Source organism: Euleptes europaea, chromosome 4 (assembly GCF_029931775.1).
Source record: "Euleptes europaea isolate rEulEur1 chromosome 4, rEulEur1.hap1, whole genome shotgun sequence".
Lineage (NCBI taxonomy): Eukaryota > Metazoa > Chordata > Lepidosauria > Squamata > Sphaerodactylidae > Euleptes > Euleptes europaea.
In genome coordinates this window covers 113,675,245-113,701,269 of record NC_079315.1, presented here as the reverse complement: position 1 = coordinate 113,701,269, position 26,025 = coordinate 113,675,245, and the positions used below count along the sequence as shown (strand labels likewise).

General features: G+C 48.3%; 1 protein-coding gene across 1 annotated transcript in view; it reads left to right on the top strand.

The window, feature by feature from the left end:
• Nucleotides 1-26,025, top strand: part of CTIF (cap binding complex dependent translation initiation factor) — a 166,807-nt gene that overhangs the window by 135,716 nt on the left and 5,066 nt on the right. The window lies entirely within an intron of this gene.

The window sequence follows — 26,025 nt, the reverse complement described above, 5'->3', positions numbered from 1 at the left end:
CAAAATCTTTTTTGCATCTCTAATTATCTGCTTGCATTTCCTTTGTGCAAGTTTGTATTTGCTTCTGTTCGCCTCGTTTGGACAAACCTTCCAGTCTCTGAAGGAAGACTTTTTTCCTCTAATTGCTTCCTTCACCTTACCCGTTAGCCATGGTGGTGACCTCTTGGACTTATTACTACCTTTCCTGACCTGCGGTATACAAGCTAGCTGAGCCTCTAGTAATGTGGACTTGAGTAACCCCCAAGCCTTTTCAAGAGATTTAACCCTCCTAACTGTTCCTTTCAACTTCCTCTTTACCAGTTTTCTCATTTTAGAGAAGTTCCCTCTTTTAAAGTCAAAGGTAATTGTGTGAGATTTCATCTTAAAGCCTTCCAAGTTGGCAGCCATCACCCACATCCTGGGGCAGGGAGTTCCACAATTTGTTGTGTGAAGAAATACTTTCTTTTATCAGTTTTGAATCTCTCACCCTCCAGCTTCAGCAGATGACCCCGTGTTCTAGTATAATGAGAGAGGGAGAAAAGCTTCTCCCTGTCCACTCTCTCCAAACCATGCATAATTTTATAGACCTCTGTCATGTCTCCCCTTAACTGCCTTCTTTCCAAGCTAAACAGCCCTAAGCTGATGTGGTGGGACTGCTTACATTTCTTCCTTGAAATGTCGAACAGGGTGGAGTGTTTGATCGGCTCAGTTTTTCTTCTCGGGGAATCTTCCCCCCCGCCCACTTCCGGCTTTCACTAGGGTTGCTAACCTCCAGGTGATCTCCTGCTATTACAGCTGATCTCCAGCCGATAAATATGAGTTCACCTGAAGAAATGGCCACTTTGGCAATTGGACACTATGACATTGATGTCCCTCCCCAAACCCCACCCTCCTCAGGCTTCACCCCCAAAATCTCCAGATATTTCCCAACCCGGAGCTGGCAACCCTATGTATGCAGGAAGACCTGGCCCAAATATTAGGGCCCTGTCCTGACTCAGAAGAGCCCTCATGGGGACATGTGGGTAGGGTTGCCAACTGTGGGTTGTGAAATTTCTGGAGATTTTGGAGGTGAGGTTTAGAGAAGGGAGGGTTTGGGGAAGGGAGGGACCTCGGTAGGGTAGAATGACAATTTGGCAATTGGACTCCATGGCCTTGAAGTCCCTCCCCTCCCCAAACCCCGCCCTCCTCAGACCCTGCCCCAAAAACCTCCCACCGGTGGCGAAGAGGGACCTGGCAGCCCTAGCTTTCACAAATGGTGTGGACCGCTGTGTAGCTTTGGGCTGCGTGACGTGTGAGATGAATGACTTTGTCCACTTGGGTGGACTTTGGAGAACGGATTCTCCACCACCATAGTTAAATTGTGGAACTCCCTGCCCCAGGATGTGGTGATGGCTGCCACCTTGGAAGGCTTTAAGAGGGGAGTGGACATGTTCATGGAGGAGAGGGGTATTCATGGCTACTAGTTAAAATGGGTACTAGTCATGATGCATACCTATTCTCTCCAGTGTCAGAGGAGCATGCCTGTTAAATTAGGTGCTGTTGAACACAGGCAGGACAATGCTGCTGCAGTCGTCTTGTTTGTGGGCTTCCTAGAGGCTCCTGGTTGGCCACTGTGTGAACAGACTGCTGGACTTGATGGGCCTTGGTCTGATCCAGCATGGCTTTTCTTATGTTCACCTCTAGTGGAAGAAAGGATATCTAGGTGGAAAGACTCAAGAGCGAACGAGCTAAGAGAAGAAGAAGAAGTAGAAGTAGAAATCAAACCGGCTTACAATCACCTTCCCTTCCCTTCCCCACAACAGACACCCTGTGAGGTAGAAGGGGCTGAGAGAGCTCTAACAGAGATGTAACTTGCCCAGGGTCACCCAGCTGGCTTCATGGGTAGGAGTGGGGAAACCAACCCGGTTCACCAGATTAGCGTCCGCCACTCATGTGGAGGAGTGGGGAATCAAACCCGGTTCTCCAGATCAGACTCCACCGCTCCAAAACACCGCAACCACTACACCACGCTGACAAGCACACAGCATGTTCAAAGTACAGGTACATTTAAATGATGGGTTTCCCCCCAAAAAAATAAATACGTAAAGGGAAGACAGGCAGGCAGCTTGCTGGATCCACGGGCCGGGCCTGTTATCAGGGATTCGTTCCTTTACCCTTGAACGTCTCCTGTAAGTCTGTCGCCGTCTGTTTATCTTATACACTCCTTGGTAGTCAGGGTGCGAGCGTCTGCAATCACCCAAATTCCACTCTTGAGACATGAGATATGGGGGGCGGGGGGGAGAGCAGGGGGTCCTGGCCGGCCGCCCAAAGAGGCAGGTGAAAACGAAAGCTTGGAATCAATTAGGGCTATGCACCTCCGGCCGCGCGGCGGCTTCGCCCGGCGCTGGGAATGTTCCACTGTGACCCGCCGAGTCTGGCCAAGCCGTCGTCTTTGCATATTTTTCTTCCCTAATCTCCTGATAGGCTTTCCTCGCTGTGTTTTGTTAGCGTTACGGGAGCTGCTCTCAGCTGGGTCCCATGCAGATAAAGCCGGCTATCGGAGAAGCCCGTATTAAGTGTCCGGCCCCGCACGGCTATTAAGCTTTCCTGGTGTGTAAGCAGAGCGGCGGCACCTCTCAGACTGGGCCCGTCTGAGCGGCTAATGCGAATATCCTTTCCGTCACCCCGAGCCAGCTTGCCCGGGGTGGGGGAGAAAAGGCAGGAGCCGGCGAGGTTGGATCGATTCCTGCCTAGTCAGGCAGGCAGACGAGAGAATCCCAACCACGCTAACTAGCAATGTGCTGAATCTCGGCCCAAGAAAGCGCGCCTGGCAGGCACTGTCGAGAACGGGCTGCTTATACCTGCTGGGCCAGGAAAGGGATTTAAAAAAAAATCCCTGGCAATGTCCAGCCCACGGAAAATTTTCTTGCTGTGTTATGTAATGCTGTCCTTTGTGCGTCTCTGGGGATAAGGCGCCACACGGGAGACGGCGGAGGTGGGTTAAGCAAAGGGCCCTTTGTTGTTCAAGTTGGTCCTAATAAAAGATATTACGTGGATTTTGTCCTTTTTGTGCTCTGAACATGGAAGGACACCGATCCCCAGCAGAGTTCAGCTGAGGTGGATTGTTGCGGCCTGGAGATTTACCTGGCATTAGGGGGCGGTGGCAGCTTGCGTCGTGGGAGATGCCCATCGACTGTCATCGAGTGGCGCTAAAGAGGGGACGAGTATACAGCCATTGTGAGAGAGGGCAGTATAGTATATCCCTGTAACTGCTCTGTATCTAAGAACGTAAGAAAGGCCCTGCTGGATCAGACCAAGGTCCATCAAGTCCAGCAGTCTGTTTACTCAGTGGCCAACCGGGTGCCTCTAGGAAGCCCCCAAACAAGACGACTGCAGCAGCACCATCCTGCCTGTGTCCCACAGCACCTGATATAATAGTCCTGCTCCTCCGATCCTGGAGAGAATCAATATGCATCATGACTAGTATCCATTTCGACTAGTAGCCATGAATAGCCCTCTCCTCCATGAATATAAGAACATAAGAAAGGCCATGCTGGATCAGAACAAGGTCCATCAAGTCCAGCAGTCTTTTCACACAGTGGCCAATAGGGCTGTGCAAAAAACAAAAACCATTAAATTTCAGGTTCGGGTTTATTGGGCCCGGTTTTTTAAGAAAACCCTGAAATAATCCAAATACCCTTATTGGTAAATATGGGCATTCGTCTTATTTCCGGATTTCCCTAAAAAATTCAGCCCTGGGGGGGGGGTCATTTTTTTGAGGTAGAGCCCCTAAATTCACTGTGTAGCTTGAAGGGACTCTCATTGCATAACCCCCAAAGATTGGTGAAGATTGGGTCAGGGGGTCCGATTTTATGGGGTCTGGAAGGGGCTGCCCCCCTCCTCCATAGACAACCATTTCAAAACTTTACAATGATTTTGTCGAAGGCTTTCACGGTCAGAGTTCATTGGTTCTTGTAGGTTATCCGGGCTGTGTAACCGTGGTCTTGGAATTTTCTTTCCTGACGTTTCGCCAGCAACTGTGGCAGGCATCTTCAGAGTAGTAACAAAAGTAATGCAGGACAGTACTCAGCTCAAACCCAACCCCCTTCTGACTATATATTACTCTTCCTACACACTTGACACTGAGAGACACTGTCCTTCAGTGTTACTCCTCTGAAGATGCCTGCCACAGTTGCTGGCGAAACGTCAGGAAAGAAAATTCCGAGACCACGGTTACACAGCCCGGATAACCTACAAGAACCAATTTACAATGATTGTCTATAGAGGAGGGGGCAACCCCTTCTGAACCCTATAAAATCGGACCCCCTAATCTAATCTTCACCAAACTTCGGGGTTTGTGCAAGAACAGTCCCTCTAAGCTACGCTGTGAATTTGGGGGTTCTACCTCAAAAAATGACACACCCCCAGGACCTGGAAGAAGCCAAATAATTATTCAGCTTTTTCCGGAATTGCCTATTCGGCTTCAGCTTTCTCCCCAGGTTTGTGCATTCGGTAAACCTGAACTGGAAATTTACCGAAATGGCTAATTTCGGGTTTATTTTCGGCCTGGGTTTATCACTATGCACACACCTAGTGGCCAACCAGGTGCTTTTAGGAAGCCCAAAAACAAGACAACTGTAGCAGCATTGTCCTGCCTGCATTCCACAGCACCTAATATCACAGGCATGCTCCTCTGATACTGGAGAGAACAGGTGTGCATCATGACTAGTATTCATAAGAGCATAAGAAGATAAGGAAAGCCATGCTGGATCAGACCAAGGCCCATCAAGTCCAGCAGTCTGTTCACATTGTGGCCGACCAGGTGCCTCTAGGGAGCCCACAAACAAGACAACCACAGCAGCATCCTGCCTGTGTTCCCACAGCACCTAATAGAATAGGCATGCTCCCCTGACACTGGAGACAATAGGTATGCATAAAGACTAGTATCCATTTTTACGAGTAGCCATGGATAGCCCTCTCCTCCATAAACATGTCCACTCCCCTCTTCAAGCCTTCCAAGTAGGCAGCCATCACCATATCCTGGGGCAGGGAGTTCCACAACTTAACTATGCGTTGTGTGAAGAAATACTTCCTTTTATCAGTTTTGAATCTGTGCCAGTGACATTGTAAAGCTGTTGGGTTGGACTATTTATCTTAGAGTGCAGAAGGCAGTTTTGGAGTTTGTTTGGGGAAAGGGGCTGTGGCTCAGAGGCTGAGGACCTGTTTTGCATGCAGGAGGTTCTGGGTTCCGTCCCTGTGGTCCCCGGTTATAGGATCCCTGGCAGCAGGCATTAGAAAAGAGATCCTGGATTTTCCTGCAGTTCTGGAGAACTACTCCTGGTCAGAGGAAACAGTTCTGAGCTAGATGGATCAGTAGTCTGACTTGGTATAAGGCAACTTAATACGTTCAGTCAAGATGCCCTCTCTGTATACCCAGGTCATTCCATATATCAAAACAAGATCTGTATCCTACTTTGCCCTGTTGCTATGTGAGGTTCCTTTGCTAAGATGGCCACTTATTCTGTAGGGTCTACACTCCACAATAACGAAGAGGAGTTGGTTTTTATATGCTGACTTTCTCTACCACTTAAGGGAGACTCAAACTGGCTTACAATCACCTTACCTTCCCCTCCCCACAACAGACGCCCTGTGAGGTAGGTGAGGCTGAGAGAGCTCTAAGAGTTGTGACTAGCCCAAGGTCACCCAGCTGGCTTCATGTGTAGGAGTGGGGAAACAAATCCGGTTCACCAGATTAGCCTCCACCGCTCATGTGAAGGAGTGGGGAATCAAACCCTGTTCTCCAGATCAGAATCCACTTTCTCCAAACCACTGCTCTTAACTACTACACCACGCTGGAAGTGCTGCAGAAACCGAACGCCCACCTAGTTTCCCTTCGGCTACAGATCCTGGACCTGCTTTGCGCTTGGTTTTTGAGAGAATGCTCCAGCCTTCTGTGATCTCCTTCTGCACTACATTCACTTTCCAGCATGATCCTTTGGCCTGTTTGATGTGAAATAGTAGGAGGAGGAGATGCACAAAATCTGGACTATTTTCCCCGATGAAACACAACCCCCAGGTCAACCCAACAGTTGGCCTTTCTGTGGACTGATGCAGACTGCATTGTCATTCAAAGGGAGAAGCGCTATCCCCAGCCAGGGGGGAGCCGTGCATCTCGCCAGCCGGGGGACTCAGCCCGTCTAATGCATTAATTCTGCCTGGCCATCTGCTCCTGCGCAGGCCCTCTTAAATCCAGGTCAGTCTCATAGAATCGCTTGAACTTTACAAGGTTTTATCGCCGGCGTTAACCGGCTGGAGCATTGGGAAATCCCAGATCCTGGCACCAGACAACTAATGCCGGAAAGAACCAGCTATCCTTAGCTGGTCCTTCGACGGGGCATAAATAAAATACAGGATGGTTTCCTCTCTAGATGCTCCTGTCCAGAAACTTCTCATCGTAAGATGAGTGATATGGCAGAGCCTCTGCATGGCATGCAGAAGGTCCCAGGTTCGATCCCCAGCATCTCCAGTTAGAAGGATCAGGTAATAGGTGATATAAAAGACCTCTACCTGAGACCCTGGAGAGCTGCTGCCCATCTGAGTGGACAATACTGATCTTGGTGGACCAAAGGTCCACCAAGATTCACTAGCTTCATGTGGATTCAATAGCTTCATGTGGATTCAATAGCTTCATGTGCAGCTTCATGTGGATTCAATAGCTTCATGTGTATGGTTGCCAACCTCCAGGTACTAGCTGAAGATCTCCTGCTATTACAACTGATCTGCAGCGGATAGAGATCAGTTCACTTGGAGAAAATGGCCAATGGGGCAATTGGACTCTATGGCATTGAAGTCCCTCCCCAAACCCCGCCGTCCTCAGGCTCCACCCCAAAAACCTCCCCCCAGTGGTGAAAAGGGACCTGGCAACCCTATTCGTGTGTTCATGTGTTGTCATCATGGAGAGAGAAGACTTTTATGTCTACGGCCAGAAATGAAATCCCGAATAGACAAGCCTGCATCCTCCTCCCCAAGAGCTTTCAGACTTTGGGGGTGCAGTTTGCTCCTCTTCCTTTCATCCAGTTCCATCAGCAAAACCAGTGCTGAAATTTCCCAGGCAGGCTTCACAATCGCTCTATTTTCAGTTGCTCGCAGCGTCGTAGAGGAGAGATAGGGGTACAGCCTGTTCCCTCTGCCTCGTAGGGAGAGGCGAGCACAGCTTGTCAGATAAGCCCGTCGGTCGCCACCTCTGATCAAGAGAGGCGCCTGTCATCACAAGCGACTTTCCCAGGAAGATATGGGAAGGGCGTGTTTGAAAGCCGCAAACAGGGTAGTGAAAATGGGCAGGCGTCCCCGGGGCTCTTTAAAAGGCCCGGGGATACTCCAGGACTGAAAACGACACCGCTTGTCTCATATAACAAGGTGCTTTGAGCAGTGGACACTCTTGGTGTGGCGACAGAGGAAGGGGGCACAGTTGGAAAAATGTCTTTGCTACGGCTTTGGCAGCAGAGCGCATGTTTTCAAACCATAGGGTCTCATGAACACATGAAGCTGCCTTCTACTGAATCAGACCCTCGGTCCATCAAAGTCAGTATTGTCTGCTCAGACTGGCAGTGGCTCTCCAGGGTCTCAGGCAGAGAGGTCTTTCACATCACCTACCTGCCTGGTCCCTTTAACTGGAGATGCCGGGGATTGAACCTGGGACCTTCTGCATGCCAAGCAGATGCTCTACCACTGAGCCTACGGCCCTTCCCTGAACGATGTCTCCTTTCGTTCCATATGCACTGCTCATGGGGTTGCCAGCTCCAGGTTGGAAAATAACTGGAGATTTTTGGGGCAGAGCCTGAGGAGGGAGAGGTCTGGGGAGTGGAGGGATTTCAGTCTCCTAGAGTCCAGTTGCCAAAGCAGCCATTTTCTCTAGGTCAACTGATCTCTATCGGCTGGAGATCAGTTGTAATAGCGAGGGATCTCCAGCTGCTTCCTGGAGGTTGGCAACTCTGTCAGACAAACTAGAGGGAAACGGCAGAGCAAGAATAGAGGAAGAAGAGGAAGAGTTGGTTTTTATGTCGACTTTCTCTACCACTTAAGGAAGAATCAAACCAGCTTTGCTAACCTCCAGGTGGGCCCTGGAAATCTCCAGGAATCAGTACTAATCTCCTGACTGCACAGATCAGTTGCCCTGGAGACAATGGCTGTTTTGGAGAGTGGGACTCTATGGCATTATACCCCACTGAGGTCCCTCCCTTCCCCAAACTCTGCCCTCCACAGGCTCCACCTCCGAAATCTACAGGAATTTCCCAACCCAAAGGTGGCAACCCTTGCTTCATAGCATACTGGGGAAGAGATTCTGAATGTAGGCTTAGCATCCCGAGACCAGAGTCTCTACCTCACACTGCTGTGTTCTTTCATTCAGCCTTCAGAAGTCCCCCCCCAAACCCCCCACCCCATACGTTCAGCCTGAAATTTGCCTAGGCGAAAGCAGTGGCGGACCTACATTTTTGGGACCCTGAAGCTTATGGGGGCCCCTTTGCAATCGGCAACGAGGTCTGGGTTACCGCTCTTATCTTCTTCAGTGGGGTTGTTCTATGGCAGATGTATTGGCTCCTTCTCTAACAGAGAGGTAGAAGGTCATCAGAGGGGGCTCGTTAGGATAAAGAGGTAAAATTCGTATTTTGGGTGTTAAAATGCACAAGCGAGACGAGCGCAGCCTGAATTGAGAATTCAGATGTCTTTTTATGGTTTCGATTGGCTCTAGCCAAAGGGCTGAGCTATAGAACTATTAAGCCAAGCACCAACAAAGGATTCAAGGATCCAGCTGCCAAAATGTAGGCTGTGAATAGATTCTGGCGAGCTCAGCGATCCCATACAGCTGGGGGTTCGGGTGCTGCAAGCCCCCGAGAAAATTTTGAAATTTGACCAATTCCAGGGACATTTTGAGGCCATATGAAATGGGTATTAGAGCATATTCTAAGGTCAATATTAAGTACGTCAACCCATTGGCTTATGATTCTATCACTAAAATAGCCTTATTTTAATAACAAGCACAAAGGAGCCAGCGTGGTGTAGTGGTTAAGTGCGGTGGTTTGGAGCGGTGGAGTCTGATCTGGAGAACCGGGTTCGATCCCCCGCCCCTCGACATGAGTGGCGGAGGCTAATCGGGTGAACTGGATTTGTTTCCCCGCTCCTCCACACAAAGCCAGCTGGGTGACCTTGGGCTAGTCACAGCTCTCTCAGTCCCACCCACCTCACAGGGTGTCTGTTGTGGGGAGGGGAAGGGAAGGTGATTGTAAGCCGGTTTGAGTCTCCCTTAAGTGGTAGAGAAAGTCGGCATATATCTTTTAAAAACACCCAGCACTTTAAAAAACTAAATTTTGTTGAAAAATTCACTCATTTAAAAAAAACTGTTGCTTCAGGTCCCCTCCAGGATTAGGGGCCCTGAAGCTTAAGCTTCATTAGTTTCGTACTAGATCCACCGCTGGGCAAAAGGCAGGAAAATGTGACACCCCTGCTCTGATAACATGGACCATTCAAAGCCTTTTGAGGGTCTGAGTATCCTGTAGGTGGCGCCAGCGTTGTAACCTATGGCAATACCACCTGCGACTCACAAGGCACATACCGTGGTCCCCGGGGACACAAAACGCTCTTACAGTCCTCCGCAAGTCACTGTAATTGCTGGGGTTTTTTTGCAAATCAATCAAGTTTTATTTCGATACACTATCAGCTCTGAATAAAAATCAAAGTTAGGTTAAAATAATAAAATAAAATAATAACAGTTAACGATTTTGGGAGGGACGATTTGAAGAAGAGGAGGAAAGATCTTCTACGGGGAAAGGTTTTCAGTCAGCCGCTTACGAGTCCCACTAGACCGGAGGCAAAATTTGACTACTTGAGTGGTTATCTCCCGAGAGGAGTCTGCTAAGAGAAGGGAAAATTTAGCTTTCTTCCGATCTCTCAGGAAAGGATGACAATATGGGGAGAATGTACTGCAATCTTATGTCGTTGTAGAAGGGACATCGCAGCAGAACATGTTCTGTTGTTTCCACTTTCTCTGTTTTGCATGGTGGGTTTTTTTGCAAATGTCCGCCTTTCCGAATTTCATTTTTGCCAAGCGGAATGCAAAGCGGCTTGGAGATTATAGGTAAAACATTGGCGGGAAGGTGCACGGGTTGCAGATCGTGCATGCGTGCGAGTTTTCCTGGCCCCGTGAAGTAGCATGACTTGCAAACTCAGGACTGTCCAGCATTTCCTCTGTTAACCTTGCTTTTTTTTTAAAAAAAAGAAAGAAATAGTATGTATATCAGCACAGGCAATAATTTGATCCAGCTGGACATTCTAGGAGGCACGCCAAGGTCTGAACTGCACGAGCGGTTTCTTTTTTAACCAGAGTAATGAGGATGTTTTACATAATTCAAAGCATTCTGCAGAGCACGGGCTAATTAGGTTTTCCTTGGAATCGGTCGTGAGTGCCACGCCTTCAAACATGCCGTGTCGGTTGCGAACCCCTGGCCAGTGAAAGTAAGCAGGGATCCAGGTAGGGGCAGAGCAAATAAAGCTTTGCTTCAGATTCACTAGCGGGTGAGGACTTCTCACCTTCGCTTCCCAGCCATCAGGTCACCTCCTTGGAAAGAGGCTGCCTGTCACCTTTCTGCCTCATTAGGGCCCTCAAAGCAGCAGACAATGGAGAGACAGCGTTGTGTGGTGGTTAGAATGTCGGATCAGGATCTGGGAGACCCAGGTTCGAATCCCTATTGTGCTACGGAAGCTCGCTAGGTGACCTTGGGCCAGTCACACCCTCAGCCAAACCTGCTGGGTCCCTCTTCACCACCAGTGGGAGGTTTTTGGTACGGAGCCTGAGGAGGGAGGGGTTTGGGGAGGGGAGGGACTTTAATGCCATAGAGTCCAATGGCCAAAGCAGCCATTTTCTCCAGGGGATTCTAAAATAAGTGTTGCCGTATATTGGAGGCCAGTGCTCTGTTCGTCCTTTGCAAGGGGCGGTCTTGAAGCCAGATCCCCTCCCCTAATCGTCCTACCACTTTCTCTGGAATCGGCTGTCCGAGGAGGTGGTGAGATCCCCATCACGGGCAGTCTTCAAGCAGCGGCTGGACAAACACTTGTCAGGGATGGACTAGGCTGACCCTGAACATAAGAACATAAGAAAATCCCTGCTGGATCAGACCAAGGCCCATCAAGTCCAGCAGTCAGTTCACACAGAGGCCAGCCAGATGCCTCTAGGAAGCCCACAAGCAAGACAACTGCAGCAGCACCATCCTGCCTGTGTTCCTCAGCACCCAACATATTAGGCATTCTCCTCTGATACTAGAGAGAACAGGTATGCATCATGACTAGTAGCCATTTCGACTAGTAGCCATGGATAGCCCTCTCCTCCATGAACATGTCCACTCCCCTCTTAAAGCCTTCCAAGTTGTAAGAACATAAGAAAAGCCATGCTGGATCAGACCAAGGCCCATCAAGTCCAGCTGTCTGTTCACACAGTGGCCAACCAGGTGCCTCTAGGAAGCCCACAAACAAGAACCAGCATTATCCTGCCTATGTTCCACAGCACCTAATATGATAGGCATGCTGCTCTGATACTAGAGAGAATGGGTATGCATCATGATTAGTATCAATTTTGACTAGTAGCCATGGATAGCCCTCTCCTCCATGAACATGGCAAGTCCCCTCTTAAAGCCTTCCAAGTTATAAGAAAATTAGAAGAGCCCTGCTGGATCAGACCAAGGCCCATCAAGTCCAGCAGTCTGTTCACACATTGGCCAACTCCATGGCAGAGTGGAGATTCGAACCTGGGTCTCCCAGATCCTAGTCTGGGGCTCTAACCACTGCACCACACTGGCTCACACCACATTGTTGGAGAGAGGCTGGGAGGTGAAGGAAGACTGAGAACAGAGGAGAAATAGGGGCCGGTTTTATCGGTCTGAATTCCATAACCGAGTGGCAACGTGCTGCCAGTTTCTAGGTCACAGCCGGCTCCCTCGTGAGACGAAACAACTCCAGTATTTTCTCCCCTCTGTTATTTCATGACCAAAAGAATTTTTTAAAGAAGAGTTCCAGTCTGAAACTGTACACAGAGTCCGTTGGTTTCACATCTCTCAGGCTATGTGTATGTGCATGGTGGGGTATCTTTTGGCTCTCTTGATTACCGGGTGGGTGCCTTATAATCATGGGTGCCAGGGAGAAAGTCTCCCTCCTGCTATATCGAGCTCTACTTGATTGTTTCCTTGGGAGCATCTGTATTGCAAATCAGAAGAGGAGGCTGGCTTTGCTACGTTGCTCCAGCTGCTTTAGGGAGCCAGTGTGGTGTAATGGTTAAGAGCAGTGATTTGGAGTGGTGGACTCTGATCTGGAGAACCGGGTTTGATTCTCCATTCCTCCACATGAGTGGCGGACACCAGTCTGGTGAACCGGGTTGGTTTCCTTCTACACACGAAGCCAGCTGGGTGACCTTGGGCTAGTCACAGCTCTCTTAGAGCTCTCAGCCCCACCTACCTCACAGGATGTCTGTTGTGGGGAAGGGAAGGTGATTGTAAGCCGGTTTGATTCTTCCTTAAGTGGTAGAGAAAGTTGGCATATAAAAACCAAGTCTTCTTCTTCATCATCATCATCATCATCTTCATCATCATCATCATCACCACCACCATCGTGGAGTGTGGAAAGAATAATGACAGTTACAACCAAACTTTTGAAAGTGGATTTTTTGTCCCCGCTTGAATATCAGTACCTGAAAATTTATGAACAAATGAAGGAAACTTCTACCAAATTAGACACCATTAATCCATTGAGCTCAATATTGGCTGTTCTGATTGGCAGGGGTTCTCCAGGGTCATGCAGAGAAGGGTCTTTCCCACTCCCTGCTCCATGAAATCCTTGAAAGGAAATGCCTGGGATTGAACCTGGGAACTACAAAAGCCTTTCCTCTTCCACTAAACTTGGCCCCAGTTTCGTCAACAAAACTTAACTCTATGCTCACATCCATTCCATTGGGAATCTTCCAACGTTGGTTCAGAGGACTCTGAAAGCATTTTTTATCATTACTTTGCTTTATATCATGCTTTTTTGAGCATTCAAAGCCTTTTGCAGAGGTGATCTCTCAGTGACTCTTGCCAATGGTAAAGCAGGCCAGTATTATCCCCCTAATTACAATTGGAAAACCAAGAGGCAGCTAAGGTGAGATTTGAACCAGAGACGTCCCACCTCCACCCTAGGAAGTTTTGGGGAGGGAGGCTCAGTAGTAGAGCATCTGCTTGGCATGCAGAAAGTCCCAGGTTCAATCTCCAGAATCTCCAGCTAAAAGGATCATGGAGTAGATATTGTGAAGGACCTCAGCCTGAGATCCTGGAGTGCTGCTGCCAGTCTGATTAGACGGTCCTGATCTTGATGGACCAAGGGTCTGATTCAGTATAAGGAAGTTCCATGTGTTTAATTTTTTTTGGGAGGGGGGTCCTTGACTCAGTGGTAGAGCATCTGTTTGGCCTGTGGAAGATCCCAGAGTCAATCTCTAGTTAATATAGCATCTCTAGTTATTATAGGATCAGGTAATAGGTGATAGAGAGCCCCGTGGCGCAGAGTGGTAAGCTGCAGTCGGTTTCAGATATCCGGAACAAGGTTGACTCGGCCTTCCATCCTTCCTAGGTCGGTAAAATGATTGCTGGGAGTAAAGTGCAGATGACTGGGAAAGGCAATGGCAAACCACCCCGTAAACACACTCTGCCTAGTAAATGTCGGGATGTGAGGTCACCCCATGGGTCAGTAAAGACCCGGTGCTTGCACAGGTGACTACCTTTACCTTTTTTAAATAGGTAATAGAAAGCGTGCTGTAGTGGTTCAGCTGTTGGACTAGGATCTGGAAAACCCAGGTACTAGCTGGAGATCTCCTGCTATTACAACTGATCTCCAGCCAATAGAGATCAGTTCCCCTGGAGAAAATGGCCGCTTTGGCAATTGGACTCTATGGCATTGAAGTCCCTCCCCTCCCCAAACCCTGCCCTCCTCAGGCTCTGCCCCAAAAACCTACTAGACAAGTAGGTGATGTGAAAGACCTCTGCCTGAGACCCTGGAGAGTTGCTGCCAGTCTGAGTAGACAATACTGACCTTGACGGACCAAGGCTTTGGTTCAGTAGAAGGCAGCTTGATGCATAAGCCCCACTCTCCCCTTGGTTCAACGGCTGCAGCTCCATATCTCCAGGCAATCTTGTCAGAGCCATTCATCATAACCGTAATCAGGTATTGGAAAAGGGGGCTCCAGCCGCACACGTGAATGACGCCTGCCCTCCCCTCCAGCATCCCGCCGAGGGTTTTAGATTCCCTTGTGTCTCTCTCTTTCCAAACTTGGCTTCTCCCCATAGACTCCTCGGCACCTCGGCCTTATAAAGTGGACGTCCGCAAGTGTGAAGCTTAAATAAAGAATGCGTTCGGTTGGCAAGCCCAGGCCGGCGGTGTCTGCTGCCCGCCTGCCTGCTCTGACAGGGGACACCGCAGCATCTTGTTACAGAGACGCTCAACCTCTCGTCCGTCCCTCCTCCTGGTGAACACATGAAGCTGCCTTATATTGAATCAGACCTCAGTCCATCAAAGTCAGTATTGTCTACTCAGACCGGCAGTGGCTCTCCAGGCTCTCAGGCAGAGGTCTTTCACATCACCTACTTGTCTAGTCCCTTTAACTGGAGATGCCGGGGATTGAACCTGGGACCTTCTGCATGCCAAGCAGATGCTCTACCACTGAGCCACAGCTTTTACCTGCCCCAAATCCGTGAGCTTCTGGGGCAAGTGTGAATAAATGTGAAAAGGGGCAAAGCGTGTTGGGAGGAGGCTTTCTCTTTCCTTTAACAGCGCTTCAGGGCCTTTCTTGTTACATTAGCCTTTCCTCCTCGTATCGTATAATTTATTACGGTCACGGACCATCAAATGAAAGATGCTACATAATATATAGTAAAATCACAAATATTCAGGATAAAACACAAATTCAAATATGTGAAACCATAGACATTACTAAAATAATCAATACAGAAAAATTCATAGGGTTAAACAATCTATAAGATTCCAACCCGTATTCACCCCATACTTCCATAGCTATTGTATAGATTTGGTCCAGCAAATCTAGCAACCCTATTGGTTAAAACCTCACTTGTATCTGATAGTAATAATTTAAGGCATTGTTTCCTCTGTGCCCTAGGACATTCTACAAGTAATGGCGTTAATAGTCCTGTACGTAGATGGTCCTACAACTTACATTCAAATAGTATGTGTTCAGTTGTTTTGAGTTCACCTTCTTTACGTGTTTCCATTGGAAGCCTGTTATATTTCCCATCTAAATACTTACGCAGAAACTTGTCTTTAGTGTGGGAAGAAGAACCAAGAGGAAGAGAAAACAGAGCAGGTGCTGAGAGCCAGTGTGGTGCAGTGGTTAGAGCGTCGGGCTAGGATCTGGGAGACCCACATTCGAATCTCCACTGCCATGGGTTTGCTGGGTGACTTCAGGCTGGCCGCATGTTCTCAGCCTGACCAACTTTGCAGGGTTATTGTTCTCAGCCTGACCTACCTTGCAGGGTTATTGTGAGGAGAAAACGGAGGAAAGAAGAACGATGTCAGCCCCTTTGGGGAGAAAGACAAGGTATAAATGGAGTGAATAAATAATAGATAAAGCTAAAGACTTGGGGGGGGGGCAGAAAAAAAGAAAAGTTGGTAGGTGAGTGGGAAGGAGAGATGGGAGCACAGAAAGGGGAGAGAATATGGCGCTGCCAGGAGAGAAAGAAGGAATAGTAACTCACATGGGTCACTAGCTGTCTTTAGCTGAGCCCTTTCCTCTGTTCTGCCCTCCAGTAATGGCAGGTCGTGATCTGTAAGGGCTGGATTCTGAGCGAGCACATGGAAACAGGCAGCTCTCCATGTCACGTTGCCAACCTCCAGGTGGTGGCTGGAGATCTGCTATTACAAGTGGCCTCCAGCCGACAGAGATCAGTTCCCCTGGAGAAATTGGCTGCGTTTGCAATTGGACTCTATGGCACTGAAGTCCCTCCCCAAACCCCGCACTCCTCTGGCTCCGCCACCAAAACCTCCAGCCGTTATCAAAGAGGAACCTGGCAACCCTATCAAAGAGAAACCACTGCAACCTCTTAAATGGAGAATTGGGGGACCAGAGTCCTACCTGCACCATGGGTTTATTGGCTTCATAGCAGTTTGGGTGTCGTAGCGTCACTCAAGGAGTCCTGGGAACTGAGCTGATGAGCGTTGTGTGGTCCAGAGGCCTATCCTCTCCCACCCAATTTTCCCTTCTCACGCCACCGCTACAACTCCCAGGTTTCCCTTGGGGGAAAGAATGATTATTAGTCTAGTTTACATTTGTTATGTGGGTAGGTCTCAGGTCGAGATGACTCTGCTCCGGGCGCCTTCTGCCTCAGTACAGACATAACCCTGACTCGTACATTTGGCTATCGGGGTTGCGGGGAAGCCGGTAGCACGCAGGGGTGGGAGAGTCAGTCTAGCGCAGTTTGAGGTTCTGACAAAAAATGGAGGAGAGGGAATCTGGGTGTGCCTCCCTTTGCCCCTTGGAGAAAGGATAGGATAGAAATGAGACAGAGCAGTACAGAGACGTTCTTCCAGCGCATCGAATCACCCCAGCACACTCACAAGCAACGTACTTATACACACTGCGGTGCCCTTGCCAGTCAAGGCGCTGGAAAGAAACCGTTATGCGACCAGTCTTGATAGCTGAATTTCTGCTTTGAATGGGGGAACGGGGTCCCATGATTCCCCTTGCCTGGTTTGCTGAAATAGGGGGAAGCCACAGCTCAGTGGTAAAGTACTTGCTTTGAATCCAGAAGGTCTCAGGTTCAATCCCTGGCATCTCCAGTTCTATCTGTCTGTCATCTACCTCTCTCTCTCTTCTATCATCTCTCTCTTTCTATCTCTATCTACCTACCTACTTATCATCTATCATCTACCTCTCTATCATTTATCTCTCTATCCTATCTATCTATCTCTCTGTCCTATCTAGCTATCTATCTAATATTTGTATGCCACCTTTCCACCCCTCAAGGTGGCAAGCAATTACGAGAATAAAAATCAACCTTTAAAAACAACAGGGGTAGATCCTTCCCCTGTCCTACAACTTCACTGAGCAAAGGTTATTATTATTATTTTTAAAAAAAAATTATTTAAATATTTATATCCCACGTTTCCTTTTGGCTCAGGGTCCAGTATCAGAGGAGCATGCCTATTATATTAGGTGCTTTGGGACACAGGCAGGAAGGTGCTGCTGCAGTGGTCTTGTTTGTGGGCTTCCTAGAGGCCCCTGGTTGGCCACTGTGGGAACAGAGTGCTGGACTTGATGGGCCTTGGTCTGATCCAGCAGGGCTTTCCTTATGTTCTTAAGTTCTTACACCTACCTCCAGTCTAAGGAGCTGTCCAAGTGTCCTCCAACTTAAAGGGCTCTTCCGCTGGAGGAAAAGATGCCTAATTTGGAGGAAGGCTCTTGAGGCTGGAGGAAGGATAATTGGAGTACAGTTAGATCAATAGATCCTCATCCTCATTATTTCTCACCTGGCCAAATCTGTGGACTTAAATCCAGAGACTGGAGCCGTGAACAGACAAGACAGGTCTTTCTACAGAAAGCCCCAGGTTTTCAGAAAAATCTGAAATCTAAAAAAAATGTACTGAAGGATTAAAAAAAACACAAAGTAAGATAAACAGCACCTGTTGCTTTAAGAAACAACAGTATTACCAGTTGGTTTATGTCAGTAAAAGGCAGGTAGGAAAGGAGCAGGGTCCTTTCCAGGGCTGTTAATAGCCTCTGAAGGAGACTCATAGGGTAAGGCCCAGCAACAACCATGATAACTTACACCACACAACTTCCATCATTCACGTAGGCCTGGCTGCAGCAGCCACCACCTGGAGGTTGGCAACCCTTATTAAAACCAGTTCCCAAAAAAGATGCCTCCCCATGCTTGGAGGAGATGCAACTATTTCTCCTCTCTTTCTCCAATCGTGGGTGTTATTTTCTTTCCTTCGGTGGATCAGCTTAATACAGGCGTCATCCCAGGCATTTCCATGGCAGGTTCTGTCTCTTTCTGTCAAAGGCTGGCAACAGCGGAAAAGGTTGCAAGGGGAAATGCCACTCCGCCCAGGCATGCCCTTGCTCTGACGCTTTCCGTTCCCCTGGCTCCCGGTTTCTGCTGACCTGAATGCACCCACTAGACTCCGCGGCACCTCTGCCTTATAAAGAGGATGCTCTGTGTGGGTCTGAGAGAGAGAGAGAGAGAGAGAGAGGTTTCAGAGGGGGAAAGGAGGCTGCTGGTTGCAGCAAGCTTATTACTAAGGTAGATGCAAATGTGTGGGGGGGGATTACGGGACTTGTAGAACAGAAGGAGACCCAGATATTTTGCTTTTGTTCGTCTGTTTCTTCATTTAGGACCCTTGCGACCCTGACTTTTCACTTAACGCTGCCCAAAGCGGCTTGGGAAGAGAATTTTTTTAAAAAATCAACAGCAAAACAGTTCATAAGAACCAAAAAAATTGGAAAGAACCCCCCCCCCTCAAAAGGCAGCATAAAACTCGGCAAAAACAAAACGACGAACCAGTCAAACGGCAGCATCAGAGCAGATTCCAGTGCAACAAAATTCTCTCCTGTCCTTGCAAGAGACTCGCATCTTAACCTGACGTCTGAAGGGGAGAAGTGAAGAGCTGGGACGAAGACTTTGAGGCTTAGCCTGGGAGCAGTTACTTCAAAAATCCTCTCCAGATACACACCCTCTATGCTTCCATCCCTGTTGACATATTGAGTAGGGCCTCTGCTAAGGCTGCCAACCTCCAGGTAGGTCCTGGAGATCTCGAAGAATTACAACGGATCTCCAGTCTACAGAGATCAGTTCTCCTGGGGGAAATGGCAGCTTCGGAAGGCGGACTCTGTGGTATACCATAGAGACTAGGAGAAACTGAAGTTTTAGAGTGACTTCACATCACCACTGAGTTCTCTGTGCTCCCCAAATGTCATTCTCCCCAGGCTCCACCGCCAAATCTCCAGGAATTTCTCAACCCCAAGTTGGCAATCCTAAACCCCAGCAGAAGATATTTAAGGTCACGGAGTGGCCCTTCATGTAGCTTGGTCCTAGATTATTTAAGACTATAATGAAGAAATGATCACAAAATCCTATCAAATTGGGGTGGAAGAGCATTCAGTCATGTACCATGACCCTCAGTTTGTGGCGGATGAAAGTGCCATCAAGTCACAGCCAATTTATGACAACCCCCTCATCGGGTTTTCAAAGCCAGAGATGGTGATCTGCCATAGCCTGCCTCTGCATAGCAACCCTGGGCTTCATTGGTGGTCTCCCATCCAAGTATTAACCAGCGCTGATCCTGCTTAGCTTCCATGATCTGATGAGATCGAGCCAGCCAGGGCCAACCACGTCAGGGCAAAAGGCATACAGAGGTGGTTTGGCATTGCCTATTTCTGCACAGCAAACCTGGACTTCCTCGGTGGTCTCCTGATAGGGTTTCCAGGTCCCTCTTCACCTCTGGCAGGAGATTTTTGGGGCGGAGCCTGAGGAGGGCGGGGTTTGGGGAGGGGAGGGACTTCAGTGCCACGGAGTCCAATTGCCAAAGCTGCCATTTTCTCCAGGTGAACAGATCTCTACGGCTGGAAATCCGTTGTAATAGCAGATCTCCAGCTAGTCTCTGGAGGTTACAACAACCAGCAAGTAGGCTCAAATTTAAGATATGTGGTGTACAAAATAATATACCACTTAATGTACTCTATAATAATAAACACAAACTGATTTGAGATTTAAAGGAAATTAGTGTTATTGTCGCATTTAATATTCGAGATTGGTGTAAAACTCACACACATGTCAATATCATATTACATATGCATGATCCCAATTTGGGATCATGTATATGTAATATGATATTGACATGTGTGAATTTAACACCAATCTAGAATATTACGTGTGACAATAACACTAATTTCCTTTAAATCTCAAACCAGTTTGTGTTTATTATTATAGAGTACGTTAAGTGGTGTATTATTTTGTACACCACATATCTTAAATTTGAGCCTACTTGCTGGTTGTTGTAACCAACTTAGTTATTTCAGCATAGGTCATTGTGTTTTTGCTAAGTACCTGGACGTTGGCAACCCTAGCTGGCCAAGCACCTCCTGCCATGCGGCAAGGCAGAACCCAGGCGAAGGCTGTGGAACAGCACCTCGTTTAAAACGGGGCCAAATTCTTGGTGTGTGGGTGTATGTTTCATAGTAGCATTTGTGTCCCTGTTTCCTTTTGTCTGGCCTTCTGCTGTGAGCTCGCAGTTCCTTGAAAAACTGTCCCAATGGTGTTGCGAGCACATTGCCAAGAACACGCGAGGCAAGACTTTTAACCGTTCTGCATTAATTTGGGAGCCCCACGTCCCTTGTTCTGTAGGCACCACCTTTTCTCTCCCCCGCCTGCATATGCACGCCCCATTTCCTCCCCCTACCTATTGGGAGCCTCTGAGCCCGGCTCGCTTACATCTGGCAGCAGGCTGGCTTTTCACACTGCAACGCAAGCTCGTCTGAGAAGCCTTCCCAGAGTTTCAGCTGCCTCCCGAGGGGGGTTCGTTTTGGCATTTTCCCCCCTTTAAACTTTACAACAAAAAAGGGTTTTAAGCAGTGCTGATTCTATGACCTTAGGCAGTTCATGAGAGGGAGGGCAACTTGGCCATCTTCTGGGCATGGAGCAGGGGTCACTGGGGGTGTTTGTGGGGGAGGTAGTTGTGAATGTCCTGCATTGTGCAGGGGGTTGGACTAGATGACCCTGGTGGTCCCTTCCAACTCTGTGATTCTATGATTCTAAGTCGTCGGCATCAGCAGCATGGCTGTGAGCCTACAGAATGACCGTGCGTGGATTTCAACACATACGGTTTCATGACTTGGATTGTCATCTCCGGGGTTGGGAAATACCTGGAGATTTTGGGAGCGGAGCCTGAGGAGGGCTGGGTTTGGGGAGGGACTTCAATGCCATAGAGCCCAGTTTCCAGGAAAAGTGTTGGCAGGCACCATGGCACCCACGGGCACCGCGTTTGGGCACCCCTGCAATAGATCCTTCTAAAATCTACGCATAACTGAGTTAAGCAGGCCATGGAGACAAGTGTGAAAACAGGAGAGGGGGATATATATGTCAATATACAGCAGGCAGCAATCTGAAACTCTTCATTATTCGAATTCATCATGTATTTTCATTTTTAGAATCACATCCCTGCAAATATAGATACAAATGTGTAGAGATAAGATTTCGATATGTATAAATAAAGCTTACAGTTTCTCAAAACCTTCCCATTATTTAGATGTTTCTGATGCTCCTCAGCCATTGAAGGGGGGAAATGTTGTTGTGTTTTATTGTATTATTAGGGACGTTAGCTTTGAAGGGCTTTGTTGGCATGGAGGGGAGCTCAAAATAAAGGGAAGCCGACAAAGGCCGCTGGTGTTCTCCACAGTTCACATATCCTTGGCTATCTGGCCGGCTTCACTGTCTCTTCTAAACACCCCCAGTGTCGCCTTCTTTTCGCCAAAGGCAGCCCACGCTGCCAGCGGTAAATAAGGAAAGGTGTATTTTCTATTCAAAGCTGTTGATCTGGCAACAAACCCATCTCTCTGACCATAGTCAAAACATAAAATCTCCAGGAGTTGGTTAGTAAAGAGGAAAAGCATGCCCAAGTGAGCTTTTTATAAGGCTCGGTTTCTTGACATTATTAGAGAAGGACTGGCCTGTTGAGAGAGGGTTTTAAAAATACCAAGCTTGAGTCAAGATCCAGCCTCTGGGAATCGCTTGTTCAGTAGGAGAGTGTAAAGCACACACTTAAGCTCCATAGTCTGCATTGCCATCTCTCCGTGGTTTTCTCTCCTTCTGTGTTAAGTGCCGTCAAGAAGCTTCTGACTCATGGCGATCCTATGAATCAATGTCCTCCAAAATGTCCTATCTTTGACAGCCTTGCTCAGATCTTGCAAACTGGGGGGCGTGGCTTCCTTTATTGAGTCCATCCATCTCTGGTTGGGTCTTCCTCTTTTCCTGCTGCTGTTATCTTTTGCTAGCATGATTGTCTTTTCCAGTGACTCTTGTTTTCTCGTAATGTGACCAAAGTACAACAGCCTCAGTTTAGTCATTTTAGCTTCTAGGGTCAGTTCAGGCTTGATTTGATCTATAACCCACTGATTTGGTTTTGTTTGTTTGTTTTTTTGGCAATCCATGGTATCCGTAACACTCTCCTCCAACACCACATTTCAAAGGAATCTACTTTCTTCCTATCAGCTTTCACATCCATGGCACTGCAGTAGGGGGGTTAAAATGTGCTCAGATTTGCCTGGATCTGACCTTGTACATTTCCAGTTTTTGTATCATAGAGTTGGAAGGGGCCATGCAGGCCAGTTAGTCCAACTTTCTGCTTAATGCAGGATCAGCCTAGACTGAGCATCCCTGACAAGTGCTTGTCCAGCCTCTGCTTAAAGACTGCCAGTGAGTGGGAGCTCACCACCTCCCGAGGTAGCCGATTCCACTCTCGAACAACTCTTAGTGTGAAAAAATTCTTCCTAATACCCAGCCGGTACCTTTCTGCCCTCAATTTAAACCCATTATCAGGAGTCCTGTCCTCTGCTGCCAACAGGAACAGCTCCCTGCCCTCCTCTAAGTGACAGATCTTCAAATACTTCAAGAGAGCAATCGTGACCCTCTTCATCCTCCTCTTCTCCAGACTGAACATTCCCAACTCCCTCAGCCTTTCCTCACAGGGCTTGGTATCTTGGAGAGATACGGTGCTGAAGAGACTGTCTCCCCTGTCATAGAGTTTCTGGCAATTCCTAGAGTTGTGTGATGTCTCTGTCAGAATGGTTTGCTGGCGGGAAGAGAAGAAGAGTTGGTTTTTATACGCAGACTTCCTCTACCACTTAAGGAAGAATCAAACCGGCTTGCAATCACCTTCCCTTCCCCTCCCCACAACAGATGCCCTATGAGGTAGGTGGGGCTGAGAGAGTGTGACAAGCCCAAGGTGACCCATCTGGCTTCATTTGTAGGAGTGGGGAAACAAACCCGGTTCTCCAGATCAGAGTCCACTGCTCCAAACCACCATTCCTAACCACTACACTATGCTGGCTCCCCTCCCTACAACCCTGCCTCACACTCAAAACATACTTCTCCCCTGTCCTCCCTAACCAACCAGAGGGCTGCAGTTCTTCCCCATTGCTCTCTTCCTTCCTTTTTTCAAACCAGATAAAAAGATCTGTTCCTTCACACAACACATAGTTAAATTGTGGAACTTCCTGCCCCAGGATGTGGTGATGGCTGCCAACTTGGAAGGCTTTTAGAGGGGAGTGGATATGTTCATGGAGGAGAGGGCTATCCATGGCTACTTGTCAAAATGAACACTAGTCATGATGCAGACCTATTCTCTCCAGGATCAGAGGAGCAGGCCTATTGTATTAGATGCTTTGGAAGACAGGCAGGACAATGCTGCTGCAGTCGTCTTGTTTGTGGGCTTCCCGGAGGCCCCTGGTTGGCCACTGTGGGAACAGACTGCTGGACTTGATGGTCCTTGGTCTGATCCAGCAGGGCCTTTCTTATGTTCTTATGCCCTGACCTGGATGGCCCAGACTAGCCTCATCTTGTCAGATGTCACAGAGTAAAATTGTGGATCTCCCTGCCCCAGGAAATGGTGATGGCTGCCTACTCGGAAGGCTTTAAGAGGGGAGTGGACATGTTCATGGAGGAGAGGGCTATCCGTGGCTACTAGTCAAAATGGATACTAGTCATGATGCAGACCTATTCTCTCCAGGATCAGAGGAGCAGGCCTATTGTATTAGATGCTTTGGAAGACAGGCAGGATAATGCTGCTGCAATCATCTTGTTTATGGGCTTCCTAGAGGCGCCTAGTTGGCCACTGTGTGAACAGACTGCTGGACTTGATGGTCCTTGGTCTGATCCAGCAGGGCCTTTCTTATGTTCCTCCTGACACCTCTCACTGGTGGTGAAGTTTCGCCGGCACAGACATCCTGCTGTATCCATGGCAGACAGGCAGAGAACTTTCCATGCAGGTGCCATTTGGGTGGTCGACTTACGACGAGCTTAAGGTATAACCAGGCTCTGACTGACTCACACCGGTAGACCCAGGCAAAAGTCTTTCCCATTTAAAAAATTAATTATGGGAGTGACTCACTGGTGAATTGCATTCTGCAGCAAACAACCCAAACCAGATATCTCTGAAGCTTTCCCATACATACGACTTTTAAAATTATTATTTAAAAATAAATTACAGCTAATAAATAGCGCAAATTGCTGACAAATAATAAACAGTTTGTTGACAGAGGCATGTAATTACAAACGTCTCCACGCATTAAGTTAAAATTACCTCCAGTAATGTCTCATCATTGCCCAGTTTTTTAATATATGAGCTGTGTTCTGCCTTAATGTATGAACACATGAAGCTGCCTTATACTGCATCAGACCCTTGGTCCATCAAAGTCAGTTTTGGCTACTCAGACTGGCAGCAGCTCTCCAGGGTCTCAGGCAGGGGTCTTTCACATCACCTACTTGCCTGGTCCCTTTAACTGGAGATGCCGGGGATTGAACCTGGGACCTTCTGCATGCCAAGCAGATGCTCTATCACAGAGCCGCGTTCTACCTTTAAGCAAGCTTTTGCATGAAATAAATAAATATAAACATTTCCTGGTGCATTTCTATGAACAAATGCAACATCAGAATTGACCTCGTTGAGGGGGAAAAATGTTAATTATATTTTTTCTTTCTTTCCTTTCCCTTTTTGTCCTATTTATCGTCTTGATGTAATTTTGTTGGCAATAAATTTAAATTAAATTAAATTAAGAATTGACCCCCTTGGGGCATGGGATAGTTTCTCCTTAGCTTTTCTCTGGTTTTGACTCTAAGCATCACAGTTCTTGAGATGGTGGATTATAAAAGCTGCAAATGAATGCATGCCCTTTCAGCCCCATTTGTTTTGGCATAGCTGCCTCAGTTTGCTGTCTAACTCATGATCTTGCGTCTACCCAGTTGACCTGAACAGCCGAGATCATGCCTCGGAAAGGTTGAGGTGCCTCACAACTTCCAAAGCCTGTTGATGTAGACCATTGCAGGAAACAGCAATGCAGGGATAATTGTTTTAACTAGGGTTGCCAGGTCCCTCTTCACAACCGGTGAGAGGTTTTTGGGGCGGAGCCTGAGGAGGGCGGGGTTTGGGGAGGGGAGGGACATCAGTGCCAAAGCGGCCATTTTCTCCAGGTGAGCTGATCTCTATCGGCTGGAGATCAGTTGTAATAGCAAGAGATCTCCAGCTAGTACTTGGAAGTTGGCAACCCTACTAACTGATAATAGCAATGCTGTACAAACTAGACTCGTACTTCCCCCCTGAATTGAGGGGGGAACTCCAAAGGAGTCGCAGATAAGGGCTGGCATCAGCCCAGAAGAAGAAGAGTTGGTTTTTATACCCCACTTTTGCTCTGCCTTTGAGGAGTCTCAAAGAGGCTTACAATCACCTTCCCTCCCCTCCCCCACAACAGTAGGGTTTCCAGTTCCCCCCTTTTCCCCGGCAGGAGATCTTGGGGGCGTGGAACACGATCCTATCACTTCCGTTTTACTTCAGGAAGCACCCCAGCACCCATTGCGCCTCTTCTATAATCCCATTGCCATTCAAACCCCCATGTGAGTTGCAAGTCATCCCGTCAGCCTGCAGCAGTAATCCGGAAGTTACGGGATGACATTGCTCATGGCCGCGCGTGCATGCAGTCCTAGCTGTCAGCCAGCAGATGGATTGGCTGGCAACTCCAAGCCACCTGGCAACCCTACACAACAGGCATCTTGTGAGGTACACATGAAGCTGCCTTATACTGAATCAGACCCTCGGACCCTCAAACACAGCATTGTCTACTCAGACCAGCAGCGGCTCTCCAGGGTCTCAGGAAGGGGTCTTTCGCGTCACCTACTTGCCTCGCCCTTTTAACTGGAGATGCTGGGGATTGAACCTGGGACCTTCTGCATGCCAAGCAGATGCTCGACCACTGAGCCACGGTAGGTGGGGCTGAGAGAA